This window comes from Triturus cristatus, chromosome 7 (assembly GCF_964204655.1).
Source record: "Triturus cristatus chromosome 7, aTriCri1.1, whole genome shotgun sequence".
In the NCBI taxonomy this organism is placed as follows: Eukaryota; Metazoa; Chordata; class Amphibia; order Caudata; family Salamandridae; genus Triturus; species Triturus cristatus.
This window is the reverse complement of record NC_140590.1, coordinates 1,075,070,207-1,075,092,187: the sequence shown is the minus strand read 5'-3', so window position 1 is coordinate 1,075,092,187 and position 21,981 is coordinate 1,075,070,207. Positions and strand designations below refer to the sequence as shown.

At 42.2% G+C, this 21,981-nt stretch overlaps 1 protein-coding gene across 2 annotated transcripts in view; it reads left to right on the top strand.

Moving 5' to 3' along the window:
* Positions 1 to 21,981, top strand: part of LOC146811114 (toll-like receptor 4) — a 127,507-nt gene that overhangs the window by 44,656 nt on the left and 60,870 nt on the right. The window contains exon 2 of one of the 2 annotated variants that reach the window (XM_085618175.1): positions 14,269 to 14,530. The exons of the other annotated variant lie outside the window; for it this stretch is intronic. The gene's annotated coding sequence lies outside the window, so the exon portion shown is untranslated. Of the gene's footprint in view, positions 1 to 14,268; positions 14,531 to 21,981 lie in introns of those variants that run through there. 2 annotated transcript variants of the gene reach the window in all.

Genomic DNA, 21,981 nt, shown 5'->3' with positions numbered 1-21,981 from the left:
GCAAATTTTGCGATAGTTATCACACGTTCTTGAAAATATCCCCCTTAGTCAATACACAAAATACAAGCCAGACGTATCGGTTTTCTCAATGCTTCTTGTAAAATATTATAGGGTACCACATTCTACCACGAAGCCACTGCAGACCACGCCATATTGATTAGGTTTGGGCACAATTGTTATCCCTACAAGGTGCTTCTAGTACCCATGTTATTTGCCAACCTAACTTGGGAACCTTTACAGAAGGTGTGCTCACGAGTTTGGGGGTACACGACCCATGGACACTGCTTTCTGTTGGAACTCCACTCTCCTAGACAAAACCGCTAATGACATTACATGTTTAATAGAACATTCTGGGATTCTCAGGCATAAATCCTAAATAAGTTGTTTATTTCTCCACTCAGCTTCCTTTCCGCTGTAACCTATCTGTGTAAAGACTATGGGCCCGATTCACAATGGTAAACTGAGACGAAAGTCTAAATTTATGCCTTTTGGTATTCACAAAGGGCATTTACTAGTAGTAAAGTTAGACTTCTGTCTCCTCAGTTTAACTTATGTTTTGGTCTTAAGTTTAACTGAGACCAAATGTCTAGTCTCAGTTAAACTTAAGACCAAAATTTAAGTTAAACTGAGACAAAAGTCTAACTTTACTACTAGTAAATGCCCTTTGTGACTACCAAAAGGCGTAAAGTTAGACTTTATTCTCAGTTTACCTTTGTGAATCGGGCCCTATGCGTAGCGTTGTCCCTTTGCAATTTTGTGTGATAGAGCAAACTAGAAATACTATTCTAAAAAGAGAAAACTTTACGTCCTCCTGTAAGCGAACAGTTTTGAATTTCAGTAAATGTATTGATTATTTGTATAACACATAATACCTAAGCAGGAGTCCTAGCCCTGGAGGGAAAAATCGACGTCGCAAGCTAATGGAGAATACATGAAATGACACCATGGCCCTCATCGCAAGTGGCCAATTTTCCCAGTTTGGGGGGGGAGGGATGTATTTCCAGGTTCCAACATCAGGAATCAAAAAGAGACAGGTTTTGTGGCACCTTGTTGACTTTGGCAATGTGGTTTTGTACACCAGTGTGGCTGCTGTTCAGCATGGATTAAAGTTAGTGGCATGGATTGTCCTAGTGTGGAGTGGGGAGAGTAGAGCGTCATAGACTGGATTTATTGGAGTAGAATGTCGTAGAGTTGAGCAGAAGGGAGTAGAGTTCAGTGGCAGAGAGTGTCGTAGAGTGCAGTGTCATAGAGTGGAGTGGTGTTGAGTGGAGAGGTGCAGGCTGGAGTGGCATAGAGTGGAGTGTGGTGGAATAGGGTGGAGTGAGTTGGAGTGGATTGAGATAGTGGGTGAATTGTATTGGAGTAGATTGGGATGGGTTGTATTCGGGTTGGTGTGGGATGGAATGACTGGAGTGGGATGGATTGGAGTGGGTGGACTGGATGAGGTGGATTTTTATTGGAGTGGGGTGGACTGGATTGTGGTGTTTTGGAGTGGGGTGGATTAAATTGGTGTGGGTTGGGTGGATTGGATTGGTAGGGGACTGGATTAGAGTAGGGTGGTTTTGAGTGGTGTGAATTAGAGTGAGTGGAGTAGGGGAGGGTTGATTGGAATGGACGCTGTGGATTGTATCAGATTGGGTAGGGTGGTGTGGATTAAACTGGAGTGGGGTAGATGGGATTGGAGTAGGGTGGATTTGAGTGTGGTGGGCTGGGGCTAGATTACAGTAGAGTGGATTGAACTGCAGTGGAGGTGGGTGGATTGGACTGGGGTGGACTGGATGTGATGGATTAGATTGGAGTGGGGTGGAATGAAATGGGGTGAAGTGGACTGTGTTGGAGTGGTGAGGATTGGACTGGAGTATGGTGGATTTGAGGGTGGTGGACGTGCACTGATCAAGTAGAATCAATTAGTGCGTGGTGCCTGTTCCACAGAGGAGAACAGAAATAATGTAAGGCCTGACTTGACGAATTACGAAGCTGTAAAGAAGAGCAAGCCAACAAATGGTAAGCAACGGGCGGGCTACAAACCCCCAACTACGTCTCTCAAGTGAGACGTATGCGCTAACACATGCCCTCGCAGGTTTGACCCGAAAAAGGCCTGTCAGTATTTTTTATGCTCACAGGTCATTTATAATCAAAAATTGGTTCTCATTGACTAGCTTGTTAATTACATCTTGTGACAAACTGCATCCAATGGGCTAGATTTCAATTGGTTACTACAATTTGTGTAGTGATTCATGGCAAAGGACAATTTTGAATTTATTTCAGAGTACGTGTAATGTCCTGTTCTTAGATGTGAGGGGTTGCTCTTAAAAAGTTTTGAATTCTGTGCTGCCTGATTTTTAACAGTTCTCACTCTTTCAGTCTTCATTCAACATAATCAGCAGGATAGCACTAATAGGCAACTTCATCACAGGTTTCAATTTTCTTCACTTTGATATGGTTATGTGCTGTTCGGCTATGGGCCTAATTTAGAGTTTGCCTGATGGGCACTCCATCACACGCATGATGGGCATCTCATTCACCTTATCACAAGAGCATTATATCCCTGCAGTGTGGAGAGGGTATAAGCCACGTTTGTGATGGAGTACCTGTCTGCCAAACTCTAAATCAGGCCCTAAGCTCTCATCGATACTGGATGATCAATATTGTGCAAGTATTGCCACATTAACTACTGTAATACACATCAGAAGCCTAGATGTGATAATTTAAATAGGAGGAAAATCATCATGTCTGTACATCAGGCTAAAGCCTACTTAGTGAATTCAGAAGAAGACACTCACAGCAAAGAATTGGCAGACTTATACATAGCACTTAGTGACACAGATACCATCAGTAAATAATAAACCTATCAAAAGACACTTAGAGGATCTTAAAATGGCTCCCCTCAAATAGTGACATTTAGATTAGAGACAGCAAATAATCATTTTTTTCTTTTCTTTAATGTAACTTTACTTCGGCCACCAAAGTTTGAATCATTAGTGTAACCTATGAAGAAATATTTAATTGGTCTTGAGAAAAGAAATATAATTTCTGCAATGTTAACTTGTCCAAAATAGTGAAGGGCAATCGTTTATAGTTTTTGGACTTAAGGAATCAGTATTGAGAAGGAGCGCGTTGTAGGTATCCCTTCCAATCAGTGATTTATATCCATGCGTATCAATGGTTTAGGACAGGAATAGTGGTCCTGAACCATTGAGAAAGTTACCAACCTCTAACCAATTCGCAGAAGGCAAGGAGACCCCTTTCTCTTTGAAAATGTTAGAAAAGCTTGTTGGGGAGTAGCCTCTGGACCACACAGCCATTGCCAACTCTCTCTTTAAAAACATTTTTTTTTGTTAAGTAAACTCTTCTTTTCAAACTTTGTCCTGTTTCCTTTAAGGAAAGGCAATCACAGATATGATGGTCTTCTGACCCCAGCAGACACCACCCTTGTGATGGCCTCCAAAATTAGGGAGTTGCAATTTCCAACATGCTCATGAATAATTATGCGGTAGGTCGGTTTGCAGCCCACTCCAAATCAGAATTTTCTTATCTGACCAATCAGTACATAGGCTGGTTATGAAAATAAATTACTCACTTGTTACGAAAACAATTGTTGCAAATTGTGGCCAGTATTTTACTACCATTAAAAGTACAACTGGCCCATAGTTTCTTCTCATCATGAGCATTACCCAGTCAAATTAAGACACACAATCCTAAAGAACTGCATCATCATTGCATGGTTATAGTCAGGAAGACTGTCTCACAACTCACATATGTATTTGTCTAAGATAATAAAGCATTCGTCCATGAAGGTTTTTCTTATTAATCAGTTGCAGTAAGCAACGACTGCATGGTGAGAATTTCCGTAATGCCTTTGGCAAATGCCTGGTGTCAATGACTGACTCATATTCTGAGTGCTTTGGAAAATGCCACAATGCAGTCACATGCAGGGATTGGGCTATTAGGTAAAGTAAATCCAAATTTTTCTTAGCCTTCTGTTTTTTTCAGAGTTTTATTTAGCGCGAACTAGACCCGAAGATATTGGGTATCAGAGCACTTTACATAGCATCAGTTTCGTTACACAAGGACACATTTATTTTTCTGTAAAAATTTTTTTTTAGGCTTGGGGAGATTAAGTGATTTGCCTAGAATCACAGGATGTTGAGCGTCGTTGCCGAGGATCAAACCCGGTTCCCCAGCTTCGACGTCAACATCCTCTCCCCTTTCTGAAGGAATTTGGCGCTATGTCATTATCCAGAGTACCGCGGTAGATCCAATCACGGGAAAAGAAAAAAGAGCTAAAGAAACACAGGAAACAGAAGAGGTCGTCTACTTCAGCCCATCACAAATACATTTAAGAAAGAAGTAAGAGGTCTAGGAAGCGGTCTGACTCCTCATCATAAACTATTCTCATTCTAACCTGAGCCAGCAAGTTTTCATATTGCTCGTGGTTCAGCTGAGCAAGTCCAGGCATTTTAGCCGGAGTTTCAGCAGGCATTATTGGCCATCTTGGCCTCACTAAGACCCTCCTGCATACCCACAGAAGTTGTTATAGTCCAATGTATGCATTTACTAGCCATTGACAATGTCCAGCATTATGTGAAGAAACATTTATACTTACCTTATAAGGACTTACCATGTGTGGTAAAGGCATGCGTAGTAAAGGCATATGTGTGGTAAAAATGTGTGTTGTAAAACCTGCGTGGTAAAGGAACTGCATGCTAATTCCCACGTTGTAAAGGCTGTTTCCCAGACGAAGCAGTAGAGGATGGGTTGCAGAGCGTGGGACAAGAGTCAGACTCCACGACCTCACACTCTCACTGCAGACCTCCTTTTTCCTCAGCCGCTAGCCATACCGATGCTAGCGCTGGTTTGGAAGGGTTTGCATTCCGACCATTACCCAGGATAGACTAAGACACACTGCAAACCAGCTGGCTCGAGAACTTGAGAGTTATCCCTGTAATGACCGACTCACCCCTTCTTCTAATGACTTGGCTAGGGGCTGGCCTTTTAGATGATTCTTCAGATGTCCTCCTCCCTTTGAGGGAATATTTGGGACCGGGGAGGGGGGAAATTGATCCACACTCCCCATCTAATCTAGTCAATATTTAAAAAAAGTTCCTGAACATACAAGAGAATCCCATGAGAGTCACATGAGAGTAAGTGATGAACTACATATTCTGTTTAATGTTACAAACCCGACTGGGCTAATGTGGGTCAACTGTTACTGTTAGTTATACCAAGATTCAGAGTGCCCTATAAGGACAATCTGGCAGTATCCCGAAGGCGGGCTAACAGGTCAGTGTGTGGGCCACTGTTTTGGGTGTTGAATTGTCTCCTAGTCCAGGTTTTGCTATTTATTTCCCTGATGTTACAATAAACAGTGCCTGTAGGAAGTACAAACTCATGCAGTCTCCCATACATTGCTAAACACCTATACAGTGAATCTTTACAAATTCAAAACTGCCCCGATTTGCAGAATGTAGGTCACTTTTTTAGCTATCCTATTTGCTAATGGGGAACACTTTTATTAGGGTGCTGGGGTCTATTTTCTGACCCAGTCAGTCCCAGGTTGTGCCAATTCATAAAAAAAGATCTTTGGCATTGCTAGGCTTCTCTGGATGAGGCTACCCTGGCTTCCGCAAAGGATGAGTTGTTGAAGATAAGAAGGTAGGCCCAATTAGGACTGACTGGACCAAAACCACAAATTATAAACTAAACAGCGTAGTCTGGCAGACCCAATGTGTGGGTCGAGGAAGGCACTTGTTTTATCCCTATAAAGGCTTGCCCTATCTCTTGAGTCCACTGCAAGGCCTCAGGGGTATACTTTTTAAAATAGCCTTGAAGGGATCTGACTATAGTGGCCAAACTCCAGTAACTATTTTTTCCAGTAACCTGCCATCCCAAAGAAAATACGTACCTTTGAGACTGCAGCTGGGAGTGGTAACTTACGGATGGCTTCAGTCTGGTTAGTGGATAGGTGGTGCTCTCAAGCAGAGATATTGTGACATAAATATTGAACACGGGGTGGACAAAATTGCAATTTCTCCCTTGAAGCCATGTGCCCTTCGTTAGTCAATTTAGTGAGAAGGTACAGTGAATCAACCTTACACTGGTCCAAAGAAGCAAGTAACAAATCATCTACATCTGTGCTTCCCCAACTTTTTAGAGCTACAATCTAATTCGAACAACAGAAACTTTCGAGATCCATCAATCTTTAAGGGACATGCGACGGCATAGGAGCTGAAATTAGGAGTGGGGGGCCACTGCAGCACCCCCAAAACAACCATACTGGAGTTTCGAAACTGAATGAGCATTAAAGATTACTTTAAATTTTGTTTTTATATGGTCACATTTGCTCTGTGTTCAAATACAGAGGTCAAATGTCAGGCTACTCTGACAAATTGCTGATTATTCGTTTAAAGTGGAGATTTACTTTTCTTTCTCTGACTTCAAAGTGAGAGGATTTTATACAGTGAACTATGTGGCAGTCTTGCTGGTGTGTCATGTCATTTTTTCCTAACAAACAAGAAAACTTAAATACCTATAAATGAACTGTACTAATATTTCGAAATAAGCAAGCAGTCTGGAAAGCACTAATTGATTTTTTTTTGTCATTCTGAAGTATGATGAAACAAAGATTTGAATGGGATCAAAACACATTAAGACACTACTTTGTGATGCACAAATTATGAATTTTAATTGAAACTCAATTTTTACACATTAACGTTTGTGCGCATTATAGTTTTATCAATAAAACTGTATGCCTATGCAAATTTAGTGGTCATTTCAATGAAACGTGCTATCTGTAAATGATAAGTGCATTACCACACCATGCTTTATTAATACATATGTGACGGTGTGCCCCAAAATGCAACACCAGCTACATATTACACTCTTACCACTCTTTCTGATTGGACGTGGCTTATTTTCGACACTTGTTTTTTGTGTGATTCTTGGATTTTCAAAATCCCTATGAGTGCAGTGATGTATCATTGATGGCAGCGTCCCCCATCGGAAAATTGCTCCAGCACCACTGTGAGGCAAGGACGATTTTCTTGACCGTAAACAAAGAAACCTGCTGCCTGCAATAACGACAACTGCTGGCTGGCGCATGGGGCAGTTTTGTGTATTGTTAAGGAGTTGCGCAATTGCACAATCATGCACAGTCTGGTAGAACATAATCAGATTTTTGAAGCACCAGGACTTACTTTGGTTTGCGTTACAAACAATAAAATATGGGTATAGTTCTTTTCTGACCCCCTGAAAGCTGAAATCAAGCTCCTTCGAGAGATGATACATGGATATTCCTGACCTTGACAAATCTGCAGCATCTGCTCTTCTGTTATTTTTGCAGATCATTTGCCTTGACCAGAGCTTGAGCCAGCAGTCTGCAGTGTCTTGGTCTTGTAAGACGCATGTGCCTCTCTTCGGGGCGAGAGGGGGACTGAACTACCTACACAGTTTAATGTTACTACTTGCAGCCTAGTGCCAGTAGAGCTGAGTCAGTCAGGCAGTCAAATTCACTTTATTCGGTTAATTAAAACCTTAAAAGCATACTACATTAAAGGCACAATAAAAAAAGAAATGTTTAAATATTACAAAAGCACAATCATCACAAAATACAGATAGGGCTGAGTGAGAAACAGTCACATTCAAAGCTTGGACTTGATTGATAACACACTCCTTCCCAGTCCTGATGTTCAAAATGCAGCAGATTAAGCACTGGCTTATTTCCACGTCTTCACATCTCCCCTTCTTCGATGAGAACAACACATTGGTTAATCTGCTGTAACATGATTTAAATAGGACAATTCTGAGAACACACACATCACTGGGAACATGAATGCACCTATCAGCTGGTGTCATGTTGCATTCACTTTGTAAACAAAGTATTTTGTCCGTTCGGACTGGGAAGGAGTCAGTTAAAAATCAAGCACAAGCTTTAAATGTGACTTATACCGAACGTTTCATGATCCACCAAAAATCAGCTCACAACCCACCAGTGGGTCCCAACCCACAATTTGGGAAACACTAATCTACATATTGCAGTAACATAGACACTTCTAGAAAGACCAGAGGTCAACAGCAGTAACCCATTTTGCATTAGCTGGGATTCTTCACAAAGTGGTAGCAGGGTGTGGTGCAACAGGAAAGCTTTCCACTGCAAGACAATTAATTGCTTTTAGGCCTTGAATAAACATGCCTGCATCCTCACCCAGTTTCTATACCTGCAAAACAGTAGTATTACCTACACTCACAATAGACACTAAGACTCTTTGCTTTATTAATGCATCAATTACCTGTTTCAGCTTCTGCATAGTTAGGGTTGCGGAATACTGGGTTGTTATGAGCATGACAGTCTTCACACACAGAACTTGCTCAAGTACCTCAGTATAATATTGCACCCTACCCGCTGCCCAATTAGTGGAATCAACACTCTGGAGAACATTTATTTTCGATTGGTGAAACTTTATTGACAAGAGCTTAATCTCTCATCTTGGAGGATTTGCACTCATTTACCTACAAAGGCACATGAGCTGCACCTTGATCTACAAATGTATTGAGATTTTCCTAACAAATGTGACAATGTTTCTGGTAGCACACTGTTATTCACTGAAGGTTTCAGTTACACAAATCAGAGTAGCCAATCTACTGCTGTTCCTTTTGCCCATCCTGCCCAAGGACTGTTTTATGATTATCGTCATGGCACCATGTATGTCTAATGGAGTAACCATTACTGTAATGTTCCAGCTTTGGCTGGCACTGACACTACTCTGTTCTTTTAGATAGTTTATATATGAATGGAGGAGAAAGGAAAAGGAACCTGGGGGCATATCTACAAGGACGGCGATAAATAAACGCAAAGCGCACTTGGCGCTTTGTTATTTATCGCCGTCTATCTCTAGAATTTCTCACCCTGGTAACGCGTTATTAACAACGCGTTACTCCAGGGCAATAAAAATTCCAGAGATAGCGGGGAAATTGCCATTTTGCAGGGAACATCGCTGGTTTGCAAAACGGCGATAACCTTACTGATACGACCCACAGGGTCGTATTAGCATAATCCACCCAAATGTCAGGGATAGGTAAGTCTGCATATTAGCAGACGCTAGTTTATGGAGAAACCAGCGGTTTTCTCTAAAAACTAACATGTGCTAAAATCCTCTGGGCTGCCTTGTAAATATCGCGATGTGAACATCAGTGATATTTGCATGGTAGTCCATCCGGGGTTTGCCCAGTGATGCCCACTTTGCATCTCATTAGAGATGCAAAGGGAGTCGTTGGGAAAAAGGGTGCTAACATGCGATTAGGCATGTTAGCACCCTCTTGTAAATGGGGTGATAGTTTTATCTCCGCTTTTTGGGCTTTTTAAGCCAAAGAAGCGGAGATAAAGCCCTTGTAAATATGCCCCCTGGAGGAACCACTAGCGGCCTGGATACGGCAAGATCCCGCCTTGAAGGGCATAGCATGGGCGGAGGGGTGGGAGGATAGGATATCCCTCTACGCCGACGACATACTCCTTTATCTCTGTAAGCCGCGAAAATCGATCATAGTGGCGCTCGACATACTGGCTAGTTTTGGGCTCAATTCTGGATTCCGGGTCAATTGGGCCAAATCACATCTGTACGTCTTGCGAGGGGACCCCCCGCGGCTACCAGACACCTGCCCGATTAAGGTGGCAGAGGATGGATTTAAGTACCTGGGAGTGTACATCACAGCTAACAAGTTGCTGCTGTATGAGCATAACCTTAAGCCGCCGCTACTTCGGCTCCAACGGGAAGCCAAGTCATGGCAGCACCTACCGCTGTCCTTGCTGGGTCGGGCGGCATTATTTAAGATGTTAGCGCTCCCACGGTTTCTTTATGCGTTGCAAAACTACCCGGACTTGGTTCCAAACGGCTACTTTGTGGCTATCGAGACCGCACTGCGCGACCTCCTCTGGGCCGGGCTGCCCCGGATCTCACTCGCCAAGCTCACACTGGGCTGGTATGACGGCGGAATAGCCCTCCCCGACATCCGCAAGTATTACTGGGCAGCCCATCTAGCCGCGATCAACCAAGGGACATATGGAGACGGCAACGATCCGGCCTATGGCATGGACAGATGGTTGCTCCCTGGGGGGAACTACGAAATAGCCCTGTATTCCAGAAGAGGTGTGCGTCGCCTCACGGGACCTACACTCCACTCGGTCCAGATCTGGCACATCGCACAGAAGAAGCTCGGCTGGTCGGGAGTCCTCACGTTGGCCACGCCACTCTGGGCCTCTGAAAAATTGGGTAACCTGGGGCGAACTAGGGGATTCCGCAACTGGGACTTGATCGGCATCTCCCAAATTAAAGACATCTGGGGCCCGACGGGGATCCGCTCGTTCGCCCAAATGCAAGATGCATATGAGCTGGCACAAACCGAATACTTTCGATATTTGCAGGTGCGTCACTCCCTACAGGCCAATATTCCACCTGAGACCAAACTGCCGCAAGCCTCCCCGCTTGAAGATAGACTGCTGGATGGTCACCTCACGGAACATGCCATATCCCTCACTTATAAAAAACTCATCATTAACCCCCCCCGATACGCTCAATCCCCTTAGAGAAAAATGGGTAGCCGAAGGGCTGGAGATAGATGACGAGGAGTGGATATACGCCCTGGCTTCCCCGCGCGAGGTCGCGATACCAGCCCGACTGAGACTTATCCAACTGAAGATTTTACACAGAGTTTACATCTCTTGCACGAGACTCCATGCGATGGGGAGGGCAGACACGACACTCTGTAGGAGGGGGTGTGGTGGCGCGGGTACCTTCTTCCATGTGTTGTGGGGCTGCCCCAAGATTCAGAGGTACTGGTGAAGGGTGGTGCGGTGCATGGAGGAGGTGTGGGAGGTGGAAATCCGCCCGGAGGCTAAGAGGTGCCTCCTCAATATATGGGAGCCATCGGACCTGACACCAAAAGGGAGACTCTGGGTGACGCTTGGGCAAGTGGTAGCGAAGAGAAACATAGCTAGGCTCTGGGGAAGTCCTACGCCACCTAGGCTGTCGGACTGGAGCACTGATATGGACTGGTGCATGCTGCAGGAAAAGACTGTTTACGTGGCGAGAGGGTGCCCACGTAAGTGGGTCGAGGTGTGGTCCAAGTGGAATGAGTACAGGGGGGGCATTTGTGAGCCTCCCTCAGTCGCAATGGAGGACCCCGGGGAGGTGTGAAATCCTGCTGCTCTTGTTGCATCGTGTGCTCAGGGAAAGACATTAAGATACGCTACCGGGACATGCAATACAGAGGGGGTTCTGAGTGTTGACCGTAGTTTGGGGGGGGGAAAGGGGGGGGAGTTTGAATGTTAGACCTCTTTGCGCATGGCGGGGCACTGTGCTCATGATGTATAGTGGTGTTAACACACAAAATGAGACCTTCAACTTCCTCCACTACCGCAGGATACACTTGCATCCGTTAACGCCGCCGTACCCCCGGGTTGACGGCACAGGGCTGTGTGATCATATTACCTGAAAAAGTATAACCTTCGCGGCCGGCCCGTTGGGTTGTAGGCTTTAAAGCTGTGTACTGTGTAACTCTGCAATAAAGGTCTTTTAAAAAATATATATATATGCCCCCTGGTACGTATGTATGCGTCAAGAGGCTGTCGCGGCCCAAGGAGGTAAGAGCTGTGGGGTGGTGGGACCATGTGGGGGGGATTTCGACGGGCGATGACGAGGGAAATTAATTATTTATTTAATTTTCCCCTGTCATCGTCCATCGAAATCCCTCCCCACCCAGCCCCACCACTCTTATCTGCACAGGCCGCAGCTGGTAAAAGGGCTTCTGTTTAGTTAGAGGAATATTGATCTAGATCATGTTACCTGGCATATGTTGTCCCAGCTGTCAGTCATAGTTTATTTGAGTCCCTATACCAGATAAGATTAACAAATGAAATATTGGAAACTGCACAGATTTTCACCATCCAATTCCCTATGTTCTTGTTCAGAATGACTCTATGTCTTGCCAAGATATTGTGAGAATAGCAAAGTGACTAGCTGTCCATTATACTTCATTTAACTTCGCAAAAATAAGTGCAACAACAGAGATATAAGAGACTGCATGGTTCTTCGCCATCCTATTTCCCACGTAGAGGATTGGAATCACCATACATGAAGTTAAACGTCTTTTAGGATTCTTCAAAAACTACCACATGTGACTAATCTCATTTTAGAGCTCATCTCTGACCCGCTAGAAATGAAAAGAGCTGTAATTCTACGGAATCGTATGGCTCTGGTTTCTGTCCTGACTGCGGCAAACCACCCACTGTGCAGGCCACAGGCTGCATGCAATGGCATTAGCCACCTGCAGTCGGTTGGGTGCAGGGTCAACCCACCATTGTGCATGGCTGAAGGCTATGTGCAGCAGGAGGGTTGGGTGCTATGGGGGGTTGGGATCAGGGCCTGACCTCTGACCCTTTTTCCCACCCCACTGCGCATGGGCAGACCTGTCAGATTAAGCAAAAAGGTACTGGCTTTTTTGTCTGGAACACAAAATAGACCTCAGGGCAGAATATTTACCTGGGAAGGTGAATGTTTCTGCAGACATCAGGTTTTTACAGGATTTTAGTGATTGGAAACTGAACAGTTATTATTTCAGCAGACTAACTCAGTTTTGGGAACAACTAGAGTTGGATCTTTTTGCGAGCAGGCTGATATTTCAGCTGAGAGATTATCACAGCTGGTTACCAGACTGCGGTGCTCTAGCAGTGAACACTTCCCTTCAAACTTGGAGAGTAAAGAATGCATATTCATTTCCTTGTTTGGAATGATTCCCAGAGTTCTACAGAAGGTAAGGCAGGGGCCATGCTTAATTATTCTGATAATTCCGTTTTGGATCTCTATAGCATGGTTTCCTATGACCTTGGAGCTTGATTGCGACGTTCCTTTTTTCCATCCGGCTCTACCAGACCTTCTGCAAAACACAGACTGGGAAGACCATCCTTTGCTGTTGACAGGGACTTTGTACCTTCTTGTCTGGAAAGTATCAGGAGATCTAGGGAAATGTCAGGCCTTTCGACAAGAGCTGATGAGCTTGGACACTAATTCTGGGCTCCCGGTACCCACAAAGGATACAGTGGAATCTAGAAGTCATGGGCTTGTCGGTACTTAGAAAGAGATTTGGATCCCGTGGATACTCTAATAGTTCGGGTGGATAATTTCGTTGTGGAACAGTATGATAGAGGACTTAGTTATAGAACAATAAATTGTTATAGGTTGGCAACATCTGCAGGGCTCTGCTTAGTTAATGGCAGGTCTGTAGGAAAGAATGTTTTTATCTAAAGGGTGCTTAAAAGCATCAGATTGAGGAGACCTCAAAAAGGTATGATAATCTTTTAGGTGTTAATTTAGTTCTTTATCTGCTTTTAACTTGGCCTGCTAATAGATATTTAGATTTGAACAGACTTTCAATGAAGTTAGCCTCCTTACTTTGCCTTATATCTAGTTGTAGAGTATTGCATGTTAAGGCCTTGTAGGTAAGTAACAGGGTTTATGACGCCTTTGGTGTTACTTCCGAGATAACCAGAAGAACAAAGTCTATGTCTGAATCCATATTTTAGCCTTTTTTGACTCTTGCGAAAAGCTCTGTGTTGTGAACTGCATAAAGGAGTATGACTCCAGAATTAGTGAATTCATACAAGATGGGTCTGATCAGCTTCTGCTTTCTTTGTGAAACCTTTCAAAGCGGCTACCACATCGACAATTGCAAGGTAGGTAAAATGCACTATGCAACAGGCTGGTGTAGATTTACACAAATTTCAAGCTCATTCTATAAGAGGTGCAATGACTATCAAGTGTTTTTTCAGGGGTGGCAGTTTGGGGAATATTGTGAAGGGAGCCGTAAAATGGTAAGCCAACTGAATATATGACTGAGGTAATGTTGAAGGGCTACCAACATGCGTAATGGTAGCTTCCGATCTTGTAATGGAATAGTGATTCTCCAAATTTGGTGACAAGAGAATCTGAATTTTATTAAAGGCACAGAGGCTAACATTATCCCACCCTCCCTGCCCTGTTTCCAGTTTTAAAATACAAATTATATTAAAAAAATATATATATATACTTAATAAATCGTAGAATAGGAGTTGGTGATACTTGAAAATGTTAATGAAATATGCAACAGATTTTTTTAAATCTCTCTATCTTAATTACATTGTAATGAGTCACAGTCAGCTTGCGAAATTTGCGTAAACCTTGTTGATTTCTAATTAATATTTCTTTGCTGGAAAGCTAATAATCTCCTTTTTTATTCTAGAGAATTCTCTGTAATTTGATCATTTACAGAGCGATCATTATCAATTTTCTCCAAATTCAAGAGGATTCATTTTTGTTCATTCAAGGGGAGTCGTTCCTTCCTTCGGTTTGGATGGAAGTTCCAATTAGCATTTAATAGAGGCAGAATATTCACTGAATGGACTTCTTATGTGAACTGACTACTCTATCCTGGAATATTTTTCTTTGTGATGTATAATACTTTCAAGTGCTGCTTGGAGTGGCATTAAAGCAAAAATGCACAATGGCAGCCTCTGTGTCTTTAATTAAATTCAGATTCTCTTTGTCATCAAATTTGGAGAATCGCTATTCTTGAAGAATGAAAGAGATATGCGGAGTAAAAGCATGTAATGGTGTGACTGAATTCTGTTATGGATGTATTTATCGATGTAGATGATTTTATGAGGATGAAGAAGAGTAAGGTTGGTTTCGATCGGGAACTCAAATTTACTCTGGTAGAACCTGTCTACAAAGGTCTTAGATCTATTGTGTGTTTGATGCTAGGGAAATGAGGACTATGCAGTGGGTGGCAAAAGTAATCAGAGAAAAGGTTGGCGTGATACAAGAGAGTTGAAACGATGAGTTTACTACTCAAAAAAGAAAGAAAGAAGCACACAGCAATTATTTAGAAATGGTCAACAAGACACAGAAAAACAATGTTAGATGCCATTCCACCCAGATCAAAAAACAACTGTTTTGGCTTTAGGGTTTTTCTAGTTGATTGATTTCATTGTTATTTTTACTATTACAGCACTCTGTACATAGTTTCATTCCATGTTTCACATAGTTGTTTTTAGTTGTTGTGTAAATGGAGTTCTGTTATTCCCTCTCTCTCCTTGTGCCTTGGAATGAATGGAGTGCAATTAATTTAGAGCACTTGACGTGTATGGTTTATGTTCTAGAGTTTGACATCTAGTTGTACAGTGTCATAATGAGTTTAACTTTGCAAGTTGTTGTGGGGCAGCTGGATGCGACATTATGGGCTGGACTCACTAAACATCTCAATTGTACAGAATTTAGGAAACCAATAAACAGAAAAACAATATAGAAATGATATTACATACTGTCAATGAGAACCCAGAGACAACACTAATTATAGAAAAAATACAAAACAATTTTTATTATACATTGAAAATATATAAAAGTAATTTAATCATTCATACAGAAGCTAACGTGTCCATCATGCACACTATCAATCATACACTCAAAGATATACAAACAAGTGAAGATATATAGACAATAGCGAATGAAATAATTAATATAACACAAATTACATAAAAATAATGTGGCAAAAAAAGAATTTTTTCATTGACTGGAATGTGTTCTACGCGCGTTTCGGCACACACAGGTGCCTTCCTCAGGAAAAATAGGCCACTGAAAGAGGGACAAGGATTATTCTGAAAAAGAATGAAACATGAAAAGGGTAATCAAAACTGGGTTCAGCAGTAACAGTAGTGGTAAATGAGGATGTAGCACCACAACTGATGTACATTGAACAAAGGAATGTATTCACAGAGATCGTGAATGGAAAAAGAGAAGTTGAACAATATAGATGGTTAAAACACCACAGATAATGTGTAGAACATAAAAAAGAAAAGTATGTGCACCGTTACAGTGGGTAAAAAGTGATAATGAGCAATGACGAATAGATTCAAAAGGAATATTGATAAAAAACAGAGGAGAAAGTAAGAATAATCTCAACCTCTCTTTTTCCATTCACGATGTCGGTGAATACATTCCTTGGTTCAATGCACATCAGTTGTGGTGCTACATCCTCATTTACCACTACTGTTACTGCTGAACCCAGTTTTGATTACCCTTTTCATGTTTCATTCTTTTTCAGAATAATCCTTGTCCCTCTTTCAGTGGCCTATTTTTCCTGACGAAGGCACCTGTGTGTGCCGAAACGCACGTAGAACACATTCCAGTCAATCAAAAAAAAAATGTTGTGCCACATTATTTTTATGTAATTTGTGTTATATTAATTATTTCATTCGCTATTGTCTATATATCTTCACTTGTTTGTATATCTTTGAGTGTATGATTGATAGTGTGCATGATAGACACGTTAGCTTCTGTATGAATGATTAAATTACTTTTATATATTTTCAATGTATAATAAAAATTGTTTTGTATTTTTTCTATATTTAGTGTTGTCTCTGGGTTCTCATTGACAGTATGTAATATCATTTCTATATTGTTTTTCTGTTTATTGGTTTCCTAAATTCTGTACAATTGTTGTGTATTCCCTACATTTAGGAACCATATCCTCAAAGTAGGGGGCCCCTTTTCTTTAAAATTTTCTCACTAAACATCTCTACACAGAAGGCACGTATGACAGCATAATAGGTAGACCTGATGCACGGAGAGAACAGGGGATCCACCAGAGAACTGTGATTCGGAGAGAGAGTCACACCCCATAGAGACAATCACTTAGTGTCTATGTACAGTAAAAGGCTGCAATGACCATAATATTGATATCTATTACGAGTACAATGTTATTGTGTGTTTTTGTATTAAAAATATAAAACAAATAAAAATAGTTTTTTAAAAAACTTTGCAAGCTCTTGCAGTTTGCTGCAGTCTCTGGTGCTCGATGGAGATGCCCCCTGCTGTGAGCTGACAACAGAGTTGTATGTTGCTGTTTTGACAGACATTACCTTGGTGGTGAGACACACACTACTCACGCATGCAACCCCAGCTCCTGCCTCATTTTTCAATGTGCTGCAATCTTCACGAATCCGGAAACATATTTCTCACTGGGTTTAAGATACCCCAAGAAGCACACCTTGATGGTGAGTCCTGTTTTTCCTTAGATGCCAGGAATTTGAATATGCTTACAGGAGGCACCCTTTTGATGCTCAGTGTGAATTGCTGAAAACAATATGAAGACTGGACCATGTGAGTACATGCTAAACCGAGATATGAGAGCCCTGTGTGCCCTCGGAGGTGACTGGGACAGAGACCGAAGCAGTGAACAGTCACTGGCCCCCTGGAGTGCGGTGGACGAGCACTCACATAGGCCAGAAGACACACTGCGTCGGATCCTGCAGCCCATGTGAAAAAGCGTTTCTTTTGGAGTCTGGAGGAGTGGTCCTCAAGGCACCAACTGAACTGCAAGGGTGAGTGGTAAAGGGCGGCAGCATTCTAAGTCCTGTCCTGTTCCTGACCTTGCCCAGAGTCTCTGGGCCAGGGCTATGAATCAGTTGCGTAACAATAGCCCTGCAGCTCAATGGGGGCCCCTCTGGCACATTTTCGGGGCAGTGGGCACCTAGCCTGAGAGATCCGGACTGGGTCTGGAGCATACAGGGACCCCCTCTATGTACTTTGCAGGCGGTGGGGCCTCCAGTGCCATTACGCTACTGGTATAAATCAAAGAACCTGGTAGTAGAACTTTCTGTGGCCACTGGCAGTGGGAAGCATGGGATTGAAGGGGTGACTGGCCACCGAAGGATGCAAAGGAACTCAAGACAGGTTCGGGGAGTAAAGTAAGGAGGCAGCGGGACTTTGCCACAGCAACAATGCGGCCTGTGAAATATTGACAGGTTACACAAATTGGAGACTGCATTGAGCAGATCACTGATCAAAGGCACTGCAAATACCCAGTTAGTGCTCGGTAGCCTCCCTGCATGCTCTAACGCCAGCAGCAAGGAGAAAGTGATTACATTAATGCCAGGAATTGACTTCAGTATTTTACTTTATCGAATAACAAAATGTGATATACTGAAGCAATTCATATCAGATACGTGCCCACAACATTGGAAACTTCTATGCAGGAACGAGGAGCCCACATGAATGATGTTTCTGCTTATGCTTCTTGTACAAGAGTACAAAGAGGGTCCCTGACTAACTGAATATATTTGGAGAAGAAGGCAGGTAAATTAAACATAGCAAGCAAAAACAATAACTTATCCAAAATCTTCATATAACACAAACTATTTGTCTAGGATATGCAGTAGCCATGAATCAGACCAGTACTTTTTATAGTTTATTCATCTTGGACACAAAAATATTTTTATATAAATCATTTTTTTTTTTAACGAAAAGTGTATACATGTGGTTAGATAATTATATATACATAGTTCGTGATCACCCACATTAAGGCGCAAACAATGCAAATATATACATAGTTCGTGATCATCCACATTAAGTCGCAAACAATGCAAATATTAAATCTAAAAACAGCACACCAACACTAAACAAATAAATAATTGCAATACAGAAATAACAGAAAAAACATGTATCAGGAAACTATACATTACAATAATCACAAAACAAACAGAAAACAGAGAGAATCAAAAGAGGTAAAAATTGTTGCTCATTATACTGACCTTTCTAGTGTTATCAGTATTAAACCATAAGAGCAGAAGTGCGCTGACGCACGTTTCGGTAGTTTACAAGAGATATGATCAACCTGCATCAGGGCGCTGACTGTATGAATTAACTCTGTGGCTGAAAGCTATTCATTCAAGGTGTGATTAATGGAATTGGACACATGGGTGGGGGCTCACAATCTTCACACAACTGGTTATATGAAAGGGTTTCTCCTTAGTTAAATGACGAATCACTAGGCCAAGGCCTCGTGGAAAGAGAGCCACACACTTCCTATATCGGAATCTCAGGATGGAGGAGATGGGAATAAGCACAATCTGATTTAAGTCTCATAAGGATGAATATTATTCAGGACCCTCAAGGGGGTGAGTATGAGTAGCATGGCTCAAGAGTCCGGGGTGGGTAACCAACCAGAATTAAAGCCAAAGAGTAAAGCTGGAAGCAGGGGCTAAAATAATCATGTAGAAGCAAACCATAGTGAGTACGCAACTCCACCTGGCCTCTATAAGGCCAATACTGTAATTGCCATATTGAGGCCAGGAAGAGTTGCTGAATAATATTCGTCCTTGTGATACTTAGATCAGATTGTCCTTATTCCCATCTCCTAAATCCTGTGATTCTGATATAGGAAATGTTGTGTGTGCCTCTCTATCCACGAGGCTTTGGCTTAGTGGTTCGTCATTTAACTAAGGAGGAATCCTTTCATATAACCAGTTGTGCGAAGATTGTGACCTCCCAGCATAGTGCACAACTCCATTAATCACACCTTGAATGGATAGCTTTCAGGCACAGAGTTTATTTGTACAGTCAGCGCCCTGATGCAGGTTGATCATATCTCTTGTAAACTACCGAAACACGTGTTGGTGCATTTCTCCTCTTATGGTTCAATATGTATAACACTAGAAAAGTCAGTATAATGAGCAACAGTTTTTACCTCTTTTGATTCTCTCAGTTCTCTGATGATTGTTATGTGATTATTGTAATGCATAGTTTCCTGATGTATGTTTTTTCTGTATTGTAATTGGTTATGTGTTTAGTGTTGGTGTGCTGTTTTTAGATTTAATATTTGCATTGTTTGCTCCTTAATTTGGGAGCTCATGAACTAAGTATATATAACTATATAACTACATGTATTATGTTTTTCATTAAAAAAAAGATTTATATAAAAATATTTTTGTATCCAAGATGAATAAACTATTTAAAAAAATTACTGGGCTGATTCATGGCTTCTGCATATCAAAGACATATTGTTTTTGTTATATGAAGATTTTGGAGAAGTTATTGTTTTTGCTTGCTATGCTTCTTGTACAGCTCTAAGATTCTGAGCAGCCCAATTGCTGTTTGAATCATACATGGTCCACATAGTGGAAAAGCGGGAACAGTCCAATGAAGCACTTTTAGATATGAGCAGTCTTTGGCTTTCGGAAAGATGGTGAAGCAGGGCGCAACCCAGGGCCTTGCACCCCCCCCACCTCCCCACCCGAGTTGCAAGGATACTAACCCTTTAGGGTCACACAACCCTTCAAGGGTGTTCAGATCTGGACCAAAAAATACTTGTGAGATATGGGAAACTCAGGGGCCACTCATCACGTTCTGCGTGTGTGTGTGGAGGGTCGTCATTTTACGTTAAACCACTGTGGCGAAGTGGGAGGTCGATCTTTGCTGGGAGGAGGACAGACCCTGTATTTCCGCTATGCTATGCTATGCTATGCTCTGCTATGCTAGCTCGAGTCTTGCTGCACAGCAGGTGATGCACAGCCTTGAACATGACGCCCTTGTTTCATCTCCTGCCCCTTAATGTTACCCCGCCTGCTTTTCAACTTCGTGTGCTGCCTTAAAAGTCTGACTTTTTGCATTCAATTTAATTTGAAATGAGAATTATAATGTCCTTAGCAATATTTCGAATCAATAAAACATTTACATAACACTGACACCTATGTGCAAATGTAGTGCATGTACATTTTAAAGAGTAACGCAAACCTGCTGTTAATTTATTATCTTAATACCAATATACTTTTTGATTTTACTTAAAGATAAAGACAGGAACACAAGAGGAACGACAGACAGTCAACATCGTGTCCGAAAACTCTTCATTGTTCAATCACTAAATATACCACATCAAAAATACCATATGCTCAATCAAAGATTCTTTTCACGATGGGGCTGTGTTCATGTTGGTCAAAGTTCATTATATGTTATATCATACAGGTCTAAGTTTAGATTTAATTTCTTCCTATTGTATCGTTCGTGTCTTTGGATTTCTACACAAGTTCTGATACAAAAAGTTTGTCGTTTTCTCTCACAGTACTAATTTTGACGCATCGAAAATATGTGCACACTCTCAGCATTCAGCAATATGTTTTGAGGACATATTTCAGCAATAATTCTGCAAACACAAACGGGTTCCTTACGTAAGGCAACATGGCAGCCGTTCCTTGTGCGACAGTTTATGTAATGTGAATACCTCTATCGCTGCCATACACAGTACTCACCAGTGGATGGCGATATTGTATAAACATACCACACAGATGCGTGACTCCCTACAACTAATGCCAAATATGGGCTGAAGCAGTAGTCATGAGACTTGTTCGCTCACAGGGAGAGCTTTGTATAGTCCAATTCAGCTTAGAGCGTTTCTCGGGACTCGAATTACCCGTCGAGCTGCTTGAACACCAGTAAACATGTGCAGTGTTTCACACGAAAATAAGACCAGGATCTCGACCTCAAATGGGAGTAGCGCACCTTGTTCTTTCTGTTTATATTCTGTCCCTTGTACTCCTGCGTTTACGATTAAAATGATACTGATGACAATATCAACAATAATACATTTTTATACAGTGCTTGCTGTAGCAGTTCCACCTTTCATACCGCCGTTATAAACAAAAAAAACATTTCCCTTGCAGCACAATTAAATGGCCAGAGTGTAACCTAAAGGTAACGAACAACCCGAGACACGACATCAGGCAGTTAAGTGTTATGAGTGCATTAAGTTAGCTCAAAAAGGTTTGGCACTTTAAACTGGGTATGTATAACCTTCGAAGCTTAATTAAGAGCCGGTGTTTGGCGCGTTGTAATAAATGCGACCAGTAATTACAGTGGCCTCATTCACGAGGAAGGGCTCTGCTATCAAACAGATGAAGATCGGGGGAAAGGGGAGAACCGGCCCCCCATTGAGTTCTGGGAGCCCAGACTGCTTAATATTGGCAGATGTGCCCTTTTGTCCATGCCGACCTTTGACCTGGAGAGCACGGAGCAAATAACATTTCTGAAAACAGGGTCAGGTGTCACATTTCAGTGCTTGGTTGCAGTTGATCGGACCTTCAACGCTACACGAGGCAGTTCACTCGCAGCTTGATCTGGAGTT